The sequence below is a fragment of the Cannabis sativa genome, chromosome 8 (assembly GCF_029168945.1).
Source record: "Cannabis sativa cultivar Pink pepper isolate KNU-18-1 chromosome 8, ASM2916894v1, whole genome shotgun sequence".
NCBI lineage: Eukaryota > Viridiplantae > Streptophyta > Magnoliopsida > Rosales > Cannabaceae > Cannabis > Cannabis sativa.
In genome coordinates, this window is record NC_083608.1 from 5,695,778 (window position 1) to 5,709,015 (window position 13,238).

Sequence of the window (13,238 nt, forward strand, 5' to 3'; positions counted from 1 at the left end):
CATCATTTACAGGTAGCTAAGTCTTTTAAGGGGCAAAATACGTTGAGGGGTGAGAACGGTAAAATTATCCCATCTTGATGTAAATCATCTATATAGAGGATCTTTGATCACAATAAAATTATAACAATGGTTAAATGAGATAGCATATCTATATCGTGGAATATATAATATGCTCTATATAAGTCTGAGAGTGCAATTCTAAATTCTAAGAGTGGATTCAACGAAGAATTAATAAGTAGGAATTTACTTAGTAAATTCGGTTCACTTATTGGAAGCTCAGCATATAGATCCATGGTCCCCATTCTAGTTGAGACTATACTGCTTGTAAGACTCAATAATGGATTTGTGATTAATCAATTATAATTCTAAAGTTAGACTATGTCTAATTGTAGAATTTTCACTAAGTAGGGGCGAAATTGTAAAGAAAAGAGATTCTAGGTTTATTTATTTATTAATAGACTTTATATGTCTAATTAATAATTAAATTAAATGACAATATTATTTAATAATCTATTTTAGTTATTAAATAATTAGTTTTGGAATTTAAATGGTTATAATTGGAAAATTGGCGTTTTTGAGAAAATAGAAATAAAATTTGTGAAAACTGCAAAACCAAGTGGGGCCCATTACACACACCATGGCCGGCCACTTAAAGTAGTTTTTCAAATTGATATTTTCATTATTTTAATGTCAAATAATTCCTAACCTAAACCTAGTAGTTGCCTATAAATAGAAAGTAATGGCTCAATCAAATAAACAAGTTTTCATAAGTTTGAACAAGCTTTCTGTCAGAAAATTCTTTCTTCAGAAAACTGAGCCTTCCCTCTCTCTTCTATAGCCGAACCTACCCTCTCTCTTTTCTTCTTCATAAATTTCGAACCTTAGTGATAGAGTAAGTGCCCACACACAGCTAGTGGTACCTCAATCATAGATTGGAAGACTGTGAAGGATCACACACAAAGAGAAGGACATTCGGGCTCAGATCTTGATAATACTCTGCGACAGAAAGGATACAAGGGTTAGAGATCTGAGTGGAAGGAGACATTATTTCGCTGCCATCATTGTAATATTTTCTTAACTTTGTATGTGTTTATTTATCGTTTTAGAAAGTTCATATTTAGGGTGTTAAACAACATACTTGTGAGTATATCTAAGATCCTTGTAAAATAAATTTCAACAGTCCCCTGGTCTTGTTCGCAGGTCTCGGTCCGCTTCCGGTTTTGCTTCCAGTTTTGGGTGATGGGGTATGGGTCTGGGTTTCGGTCTATATTTGGGTCCGAGTTTGGGTTTGGGGTATGGGTCTGGGTTTCGGTCCATGTTTGGGTCCGAGTTTGGGTTCGGGTTCGTGTCCCGAGTCCGGATTCGAGTTTTGATTTGAGTCCGCATCCCAGTTCAGGTCTGCTTCTGGGTCATTTTCAGATTCCAGTTCTTGGACCGAGATCGGGTCCTAGTCCTTGTTGGGTTTTGCGCCCTAAATAAAACCCTTTACAATCTGATTAGTTATCAATATAAGAAATTTTAAGTGATTTATGTTTGCATGAATTTTACATGTTATTGGTTTAATATGTTTATTACATTTATAGACAAAATCAGTTAAGTCCAGATCATATGTTTATTCACAATTACAGTATCGTCAACACAGTGGAATGTGATTGTGATCATATGAATCAAAAGACTAAGTCCCTGTTTCATCAGTGTTTTAGATTTACACTGATGTGATAATCAGCGATGATGTGTACTAACACTTGGAGTAAGTGTTATGTTCTTTCCAGGAGATTGGTAAAGTATACTAGTTTTGAATGTATGGAGTATACATTGGACTGGACCGATATTGCAACTTAGTTAAGATATTATAAACTTACAGTTATATCTTTCCAAGTCAATATTAGTAGTTGATCTTAAGATTAAAAGAATCTAAATCCTAATATGCTTAGGCTCAACTCAGGAGTGCTATTCATGTTCTTTGATTTATTAGTTAAGCCTACTTTTGGGTCAGGGTGATACGTATATTTTGGGAACTCCGATGAGTTAGTACCCACATCTCACGCTTAAGGTTAAAGAGGAATGAGTGCTGATAGTATGATTGAGTGGGAGTGCTGAACATAAATACGGAGTCTATAGCTTCTACTCGTGTATAGAAGTTAAGTGATGATTCCCTTCGATCTTAGCTAAATAGAAGTAAATGGATGAGGTCTTGTTTAAGTGACCAATTATTAGATCAGTAAACATCATTTACAGGTAGCTAAGTCTTTTAAGGGGCAAAATACGTTGAGGGGTGAGAACGGTAAAATTATCCCATCTCGATGTAAATCATCTATATAGAGGATCTTTGATCACAATAAAATTATAACAATGGTTAAATGAGATAGCATATCTATATCGTGGAATATATAATATGCTCTATATAATTCTGAGAGTGCAATTCTAAATTCTAAGAGTGGATTCAACGAAGAATAATAAGTAGGAATTTACTTAGTAAATTCGGTTCACTTATTGGAAGCTCAGCATATAGATCCATGGTCCCCATTCTAGTTGAGACTATACTGCTTGTAAGACTCAATAATTGATTTGTGATTAATCAATTATAATTCTAAAGTTAGACTATGTCTAATTGTAGAATTTTCACTAAGTAGGGGTGAAATTGTAAAGAAAAGAGATTCTAGGTTTATTTATTTATTAATAGACTTTATATGTCTAATTAATAATTAAATTAAATGACAATATTATTTAATAATCTATTTTAGTTATTAAATAATTAGTTTTGGAATTTAAATGGTTATAATTGGAAAATTGGCGTTTTTGAGAAAATAGAAATAAAATTTGTGAAAACTGCAAAACCAAGTGGGGCCCATTACACACACCATGGCCGGCCACTTAAAGTAGTTTTTCAAATTGATATTTTCATTATTTTAATGTCAAATAATTCCTAACCTAAACCTAGTAGTTGCCTATAAATAGAAAGTGATGGCTCAGTCAAATAAACAAGTTTTCATAAGTTTGAACAAGCTTTCTGTCAGAAAATTCTTTCTTCAGAAAACTGAGCCTTCCCTCTCTCTTCTATAGCCGAACCTACCCTCTCTCTTTTCTTCTTCATAAATTTCGAACCTTAGTGATAGAGTAAGTGCCCACACACAGCTAGTGGTACCTCAATCATAGATTGGAAGACTGTGAAGGATCACACACAAAGAGAAGGACATTGGGGCTCAGATCTTGATAATACTCTGCGACAGAAAGGATACAAGGGTTAGAGATCTGAGTGGAAGGAGACATTATTTCGCTGCCATCATTGTAAGGTTTTCTTAACTTTGTATGTGTTTATTTATCGTTTTAGAAAGTTCATATTTAGGGTGTTAAACAACATACTTGTGAGTAGATCTAAGATCCTTGTAAAATAAATTTCAACAGTCCCCTGGTCTTGTTCGCAGGTCTCGCTCCGCTTCCGGTTTTGCTTCCAGTTTCGGGTGATGGGGTATGGGTCTGGGTTTCGGTCTATGTTTGGGTCCGAGTTTGGGTTTGGGGTATGGGTCTGGGTTTCGGTCTATGTTTGGGTCCGAGTTTGGGTTTGGGTTTGAGTCCCGGTATTGGTCCTAGATCCAAACATTGACTATAGGTTAGGTCCAAGCCCCAAGTCCCGATCAAGATCCTGGTATCCGGTCCTAGTCTAGTTGCACTTTCGGTCCCAAGTCCTTGTCGCGGTCCTAGTTTAGGGTCTGGGTCTGGGCTCAGGTCCTGGGTCTCAGTGCCAATTATGAAGCCCGCGTCCTGAGTGCAGGTCTGGGTCCTAGGTTTCGGTCCGAGTCTAAGGCCATGTCAGGGTTCACGTCCTACCTCGAGTTTCGTTTCGGGTTTCCAATCCAGGTCTGGGTCCAGATCTGGGTTCGAGTTTTGGGTTTGAGTCCAGATCCTGGTCCGAGTGTGAGTCTTGGGTTCCGATCCGGGTTTGGGTTTCGAGGCCCAAGTCCAGGTCTCCCATCAAGGTTCGGGTCCATTTTTGGGTTCGGGTGCTAGTCCCAGTTTCGATTTTGACTCCGTGTCCGAGTTCGGGTACGGGTCGGGGTCGGGGTCGGGGTCTGTGTCCTGGTTTGAGTTCACGGTTGGGTCTAGGTCTGGGTTTTTGTCCAGGTCTGAGTCCAAGTCTTGGGTACGGGTCCAGGTTTGGGTCTGGCTCTCAATCCAGATCTAGGTTCCAAGTTTTGATCCTGGTGTGGATATGGGTCTGCGTCTCGGTTCACGTCCAGGTTTGTATCTAGATCCATGTCTAGGTCCGAGTTTGGGTTTGGGATAGGTCCCAGGTTCAAATTCGACCGGATACCGGACCCGGAACCAGAATTAGAGTAGGACTGGGACTGTAACAGGACCCAAACCTAAACCAAAACTCAGACCAGAACCCATACCAAGACTTAGAACTAGACCAGGACTTATGACCTGGGACCTAAACTAAGACCGGGACCTGGACCCAGACCGAGACCAAGACCTAGACACAGACCAAAAAATTGGGGCCGAACCCAGGACCCAAGAACCAGACTCGCACCTAGGACCCGAAACTAAGACCCACACTGGGACTGGGAGCAAATCTTTGACTCGAACCCAAACTGGGACCTAGACTCGGACCGAACCCGAACCTGAACCCGAATCGGAACACGAACATTGACCCAGACCGGCACCTAGGACCCGAACATAGATGCAGGACCAAGACCTGGGAATTGGGCCCCCGAACTTGGACCAGAACTTGGGGCTCAGAACTTGGATCAGGATCGGGGACCGGACCCCAAACCCAAACCTTGTCATAGGACCCACCTCGTGACCTGGGCTCTGGGACTCGATGCTTGGACCCGACCCATAGTCGGTGTCTAGATCTAGGACTTAGACCAGAACGCGAACCAAAACTCAAACTCAAACCAGGACTTGGACATATACTAAGACCCACTCCCAAACTCAGGAACTAACACTGAAACTTGAACTGAAACCGGACCGAGATCTTTGAACGGGACTGGGACCTTGACCCGGACCCGAACTCGGAACAAGACCCAGCCTCGAACCCTACTTGAGATCGAAACCCTAACCTGAACATCTCCCTGGACCCAAATCAGGACTTGAACCCGTAGTTCGTGACTTGAAACTGGAAGCGAAACTAGAAGCGAATCAGGACCCAAGATCAGGACCAGGACAGGGACATGGATCCAGACCCAAAACTGTAACCGGACCAGGACCCGGACTCGGACAAAAACCCACACTGCGATTGGGTCCAAAACCTGAATCGAAACCCGAACCCAGACCTAAACTCAAACCTGAACATTAAACATTACACGGGACCTAGAACTGGGATCGAGACCTAGAACTAGACCGCAGTCTCGAACCTAGACCTAGACCCAGACCCAGACTTGGACTTTGGACATCAACTGAAACTAGACTAGGACGCATGATTGGGATCCAGATGTTGTCCTCGGGTCAGAGAACCGGGGCTTGGACAAGACCCATAGTCGATGTCTTGATGTGGAACTCGGACAAGGACCTAAAGCCGGACCAGGACCAAGACCGAGACCTAAACTTTGGACCCGACACTGAAACTTGAACAAGAACATGACCAGGACCCTGGAACAGAACCGGGGCCGTGACCAGGACCTGGACTGGGACCCAAAACTAGACAGAACCCAGCCTAGGAACTCGAGCTCGGACCTAGTCCCGAACCTGGTCCTAGACCCAGACTAGGACTGAGACTCAAACCCGAACTCAGGACTCGATCCCAGACCCAGACCAAGCCCCTGACCTAAATTGGAATTCAAACCTAAACATGGACACGAACCCAGACCCAGACTCGAATACCGACCCTGACCCAGACCGGGATCCAAACACGGGACCTGGACCAAGACCCAGATGCAGACACAGACCTGAACCTGAGACCCAGACCCAGGACCCGAACTGGAGCTTAACAAAGAACTAGACCCAGATCGAGATCTGAAAAACCCATACCCGGGCTCGAAATCAGACTCGGACCCCGACCCTAATCTAGACCCAGACCGAGACCCGGTGATGAGAACACTAAAGCTAAAGATACAAGTAAAGTTCCAGTTGGCACGGTGACCAGGGCACAAGCCAAGAGATTCAAAGAAGAACTCAACAACTTAGTCAACCAAATTTTAAAACGAGAGGAGACCGCAGTCAACACTGAAGGAGAGAAAAAATTTGTGTTTCTCATCAAAGTGGACTCAATTTAGACCCAAGTTGAGCTTATCACGTTTTCCAAGGCAATTGGCAGCTTTCCTTTTTTCATTTTGTTTCCTTTATTTTGTCTTTGTTTTATTTGGAAAGTTGTCTTTCTTTTAGTTTCCTTTATTTTTTATGAAATTTGATTTTTTTTTTTTTACTTGCTAATGACCTGGACTAGAACTGTGACTAGGACCTGGACCTTAGACAAGAACCGAACCCAAACCATAACCCATACTTAGACCAGAACCTAGTCCAAGACATTGACTAGGTCTGGGACCTGAGACCTGGGACCTAGACCTGGACCAGGACCCGGACTAGGACCTGGAGCTGACCTGGTCCTAAACCCTCATTGGGTCCTGAGACCCGCAACCCAGACAAGGATCCAAACCCTTACAAGGAGTCGAACACGAACCCGGACCAAGACTGGGATCGAGACATAGACCTGAACCCGATTTGAGACCTAGAGTAAAACCAAGACTGGGGACCCGAACTTCAACCTGGACCCAGATCAGGACCTAGGAACCGGACATGGATGGAGACCTAGACCAGGGACCTAGGCCCCGGAACCCATACCTAGATCTAACTCTAAGACTTGAAACCGAACCAGGACCTTACCTGGACCCGGGAATCCAAAGTCGGACCCAGACCCTGACCCAAAACCTTCCCTGGACCAAAACCAAGATAGGAACCTGGACACGAACCCATACCCAAGAGCAAACCGAAACCCGAACCCGAACTCAGACCCAGACCCAGAATCAAACCCAAACATTGACCTGCACCCAAACCCAAAATCGAACCCAGATCAGGATCGGAACCCAAGACTTCGACCCAAAACTAAACACGGACTGAGATCGAGATCGAAACCTTGGACTCAGACCTAAACCAGGATCCAGACCCAGGACCCTAACGCACACTTGGAGCCTGATCCGGACCAAGACCAGGATCTGAACCAAAACCCAAACTCGGACCAGGACTCCAACAGCAACCCAAACTCAAACCCCGACCAAAACTTGAACCCAAACTCGAACTTGGAATTGCAACTGGAACTGGAAGCAGACTAGGACTAGGACCAAGACAAGGACCAAGAACGAGACCCAAACCCAAAGCTCGACTAGGACCCGAACCCGAACCTAAACCGAGACCCAAACCAGACCGATGTGGGACCTAGACCTTGAATCGGGATAGGAACTTGGGCAACAAAACTAGGACCGGGACCCAAGACCCGACCCTAGACTTGAACTTAAACCTAGGACCCAGCTCGTGACCCGACACCCGAAATGGAACCAGACAGAGACTTGAGATTGGGATTCGGATCTAGACCCGGGGCTTGGACTAAACCCTTAGTCAAAGCCCCGGACCCAAACCCAGACTAGGACCCGAACCCAGACCCAGACCCGAACTTAGTCCAAGACCCAAACTTGGACCCAAACCCGCACCTTGTGACCCGAGATTAGAATTGAAACCAGAAGTAGATCGGAACTTGGGAACGGGACCGGAACCAGGACTTGTACCTAGACCTTGAATCGTAATCAGACTTGGACGTAGACTTAGAACCGTAATCGAACAAAGACCCAGACTCCAACCAAGACCTAGACTTGAACTTGGACCCGGACCCGTATCGCAACCAAGACTAGTACTCGGTGCCAAACTTGGACCCGAACTCAGACCCAAACATGGAGCCAGACTCAAGACACAGAATATGGGCTGGGACCTAGAACCGCACCCCTGTCTCGGTGCAGAACCCAAACTCAGACGTGGGACCCAGGACCTGAACCAGAACCAGACTTGGACACGTGACACGGATCCAGATTTGGGACTCAGACCAGGACCCAAACCCGGACCCTATCCTAGACCCAGGACCTAAAACTGGAACTTGAATAAGACTTGCCAGACCAGGACCCTCGAACAAGACTAGGCTCGTGACCAGGACCCGAACCCACACCTAGAACAGAACTCGGGCCTAGCCCAAGACCCAAATCGTGACCAGAATAAGATCCAAACCTAGACCTGGACCCAGACCCGAACGCGAACCCAGACCGGGATCGAAACCCAAGACTTAGACACGAAACTAAACCTAGACTCAGGTCGAGATCAAAACTTGGGACTAAAACGCGGAACTAAACCTGGACACAAATCATGATCAGAACTTGGGACTTAGACCTAGACCAGGACCCAGACCGAGAACCCGAACCCACACCCAGAGCTTGACCCAGACCTAGACTGAAATCTGGACCCAAACCTAAACTCGGACGAGGAGTTGAACCCCGACTTAAACTCAAACCCAAACTCAAACTCAGAATTGCAACTAGAACTAGAACCGGACTAGAAGTAGGACCAGGACCAGGAACAAAACTTGAACCCGAACCCAGATAAAAACACAGATTGAGACCCAAACTCGAACTGAGACTAAGACCCAAACCCGAACCAAGACTAGGAACCTCGGACACATCTCGTAAAATGGAACCAGACTGGAGATAGAGACCTTGGCAATGGAACAAGGACTGGGACCTAGTACCTAACCCCAAACCAGGACTTGAACCTCGGACCCATCTCGTAAAATGGAACTAGACTGGGACCTGAGATCAAGATTAAGATCTGGACCTGGGGCTTAGACCGAACCCGTCGTCGGTGTCTCGATCTGGGACCCAGTCCAAGACCCAAACCCAGACTAGGACCAGGACCCAAACCCAAACCCGGACCTGAACCTAGTCACAGACCTAAACCTGGACCCGAACCCCTACCTTGTGACCCAAAATTGGAATCGAAACAGGAAGTAGACTGGGACCTGGGAACAGGACTGGAACAAGGACTTGGACCTAGAACTGTAACCAGACCTAAACCTAGACCCAAAACTGTAATTGGACAAGGACCTAGACTCCAACTAAAACTTAGACTCAAATCGGGACCGAGACCCAGATACCCACCCCAACCTGGACGCAGGACTCGAACCCAGACCCGAACTCAGACCCAAACATGGAACTAGACTCAAGACACAGAATCGGGGCCGAGACCTAGAATCGTAACAAGTCTTGATCCTAAACCCAAACTCAAACTTGGGACCCGAGACATAAACAAGAACTAGATGGGGACCCGTGATAGGGATCCAGATCTAGACTCGCGATCCGGGAAACGGGGCTTGGAACAAACCCATAGTTGATGTTTGGATCTGGGACTCAAACTAGGATACAAACCCAAACAAGGACCCGAACCCAGACATAGACCTGGGCCCTGAAACTGGAACCTAAACAAGAATAGTCAGACCAGGACACTGGAACAAGACTTGGACCGTGACCAAGACCCAAACCCAGACCTAGAATCGAACTCTGACCTATCCCCAAACCTAAACTGAGATTGAAACTCAGGCCTGAACACGGTCGTGTACCCAGATCGGGACCGAGACCCAGACCCAAAACCAAATTTGGGAACCGATCATAGACACAGACTCGGACCTAGATAGGGATCCATATACAAACCTAGACTTGGACCCAAACCTAGACCGTGATCAAAACACGAGACCTAGATACAAACCGAGATCCTAACCCAAACTCAAACTTGGACCCACACTCGGGACCTGAACTCAGACCTTGACCCAAACCTAGACGCAGATCGGGATCCAAACCTGGACCCAAACCTGAACCAGGACTCAGACCCCGACCTGGATCTGGACCCAAACCTGAACCTAGACACAGAATCCGAGTGTGGGTTTGTTTTAAAGTCCAAGTCCTTGTTCGGTTATAGTTTTCGGTCTGGTCCAGGTCTTGGTCCTAGTCTTGTTCCTGGGTCCTGATCACCTTTCTAGTTTCGGTTCCAATTTCAAATCACAGGGTACGGGTTGAGTCCAAGCATCGAGTCTTATATCCCAAGACCCGAGGTGGGTCCTAGGTCTATGTTTAGGTCTGAGGTCGGGTCCCAAATCCCGATCCAAGTTTTGAGGCCCAAGATTTGGTCCCAGTCTGGGGGCCCAATTCCCGGGTCTGGGTCCCGTATCTATGTTCGAGTCCTAGGTCCCAGTCTGGTTCCAAGTTTGTGTTCCGATTTTGGTTCAAGTCTCAGGTCCCAATCCGAGTCCAGGTCCCAGTTTGGCTTCGGGTCCGAGTTCGAGTCCCAGTGCAAGTCTGATTTTGGGTTTAGGTTTGGGTCCTATTACAGTGCCAGGTCTAGGTTCTTGTCCCAGTCCTGGTCCAATTCCAATTCTTGGTCCAAGATCGGGTCTGGATCCTGGTTCGGGTTTGGGTCATGGTACGGATCTAGGTCCATGTCCTGAATTCAAACACTGACTGCGGGATCAGGTTAAAGCCTCAGGTCTTGGTCTAGGTCCCTAATCCAGGTCTGAGTCCTAGGTCTCGCTCTGAGTCTAGGACACGGTCGGGGTTCAAGTCCTAGTCTAAGTTTGGGTTCGGGTTTTCGATCCATGTCTGGGTCCAAATTTGGGTTTGAGTCCCGGGTTTGAGTTTAGAACTAGGTTCAGGTCTGAGTCTCGAGTTTTGATCCGGGTCTAGGTTTTCGAGGCTCGGGTCCAGGTCCACCATCTAGGTACGGGACCTAGGTCCTACTTCGGGTCCATGTTTGGGTTCGGGTCCTAGTCCTAGTTCTGATTTTGATTCCGTGTTCAAGTTTGGGTTCGAGTTCGGGTCTGGGTCTGGGTCTGAGTCCTGGTCTGATGGTCGAAGTCCAGGGTTGGGTCTGGGTCCAAGTCTGGATCCCTGTCTGGATCAGGGTTTGGGTCTAGGTCCGAGTCCAAGTCTTGTGTACAGGTCTAGGTTTAGGTATGGGTCTCTGTCCGGATCCAGGTGCCAAGTTTCGATCGTGGTCTGGGTATGGATTCGGGTCTGGGTTCGAGTTCAGGTTCGGTTATAGTTACCGAGTCTAACTTGATTTTTCCTTGCCTGCATAACCCTATTCATATATACATAATTCATACATTACGTTCTTTCAGTGGTTTATCCTGATGATAAATGTCAGGTCTAACCCAGTTATGTCTTATACACATAACTCTTGACATATATGCGTACATTATATACTATAATATAAAAAATCTTAGGGTAATAACCCTAACTTTCATACTAAATAATTACTCATATAACATATTATAGAATGTTCAAAATAACACCTATTGAGGGTAATAACCCTAACTTGCTTTCTCTTGATTAGCAATGTTACTATACACTGTTGCTTTCTTACCATCGTGTAAATTCTAGGGTAATAACCCTAGACTGCATTTCTATTAAACTTAGGGTACTAATTTAGAGATTCTAATTTAATTATGCCTTGAGTGCATAATTCTTTATTCCAACATATTTAGCATGGCATAACATCCAAAATCTTTAATTACTAGTGTTGACCTCGCTTTTAGCCAATGACAATGAGTCTAATTTGTATGTGACAAGTAGTTTAATACGAGGGTAATATAATTGTTATCTAAAATTCTACACTCTGATGTGGCATCACTCGATGGTGACATATGGAATCAACTCATGAGTCATCAAGGAAATCCCTATAACTTGGGTATCAGATTACAAAGATATGGCAAGCTCTCCAAATCCCACGATCAATTTATTCTGTATTTATTATGCAATCTCTCTACTTATATCAATTGTAACGAGCGGGGAAATACTTCCTCTCCAAGCTCGTAGCCCTATAAATAGTGATGCATATTCACTAGGCAAAGGGTTGAGGACATTTTGGTCGAAAGATTTTATCTAAGAATTAATATTCACAGATACTGTTGTAAAAGCTTTAAGAAAAGGAACCTTGCTCCTTGTTCTTAAGTCAATACAAATAACGAGGATTAGGCTATTACCGAACTGCTCGGGGCTGAACCTCTATAAAATTCTTGTGTCTTTATTTACTTTATAATATTTCAATCGTATTGAACTACTTGTCGCTTATAAAATTAGACTCACTGTCGTTGGCTAAAAGCGAGGTCAACAATAACAAAGGAAATAAAGACAGAAGTATTTTTTAGAGGTTCAGCCCCGAGCAGTTCTGTAATAGCCTAATCCTCGTAGCTTGTATTAACTTAAGAATAAGGTAAATGTTTCCCTTTTCTTAGAGCTCTAACAATAGTATCTCTGAATGTGAATTCTTAGACAAGTTTTTCGACCCTTTTCCCAGTGAATATGAATCACTATTTATAGGGCTATAAGCATGGGAGGGAAGTATTTCCCTTCTGGTTGCAGTTGATATAAGTAGAAAGATTACATAGTAAATACAGAATACACAAATCGTGGGATTAGGATAGCTTGCCATATCTCTGTGATCTGATCCCAAAGTTATAGGGATTTCTTCAGTGAGTCACGATGCAAAAGTTTAATTTGCTAAGTGTTAGTGTGCTGCATTGATTTCTCACTGCCCGAGTAAGAGGACTTCGTCCGAGCGAATGTATGTGGTGTGCTATTCGGCACACTTCTTGCGAGCATGTACATAGAGTTTATTCCACGTGTCACCATCGTGCGATGCCACACCAGAGTGCAAACATTTGGATAACATTTGCCCCCCAAGTCTGTACGGGACTTCTAAAGTTGCATGTAGACTTCATTCGAGCAGTCTTTGCCTTTGGATGGGTGACAATTGTTAGGTGCATCTATTTGCGATTCGATGTGAGGCTGACCAATTGTCTCTTCAATTTTCGGCTTATAAATGCTCTGACGCAATTAATGCTTCAAAACCCAGTTTTCTCTCACCACGTTTGACAGTTACACTTGATTGTGTTTGATTTCCAATATTTTCTTTTGGGGGGAACCGAGGCGTCTAAGGCGTTCGAAATGATTACGCTTTTTCAATTTTCTGCCTATAAATATGACTAAGCATTGTTCACAAATTCATTTTTACCAACTTCTCCATTAAGCAAGCTCAAAGCGAAAAGAGAGGTTTTCACTTCAAGTCTGCCATGAAATTTTCACAAGAGCCATTGAAGAAGCTTCGCTTTAACTGAATCCAACCGTCAATCAGTGAGTAAGTTTCCGACTCCTTCTTCTTTTTTACTTTGCACATTTAGTTTCTAAATGTGTTCTTAACCTTGCTGTCTATAG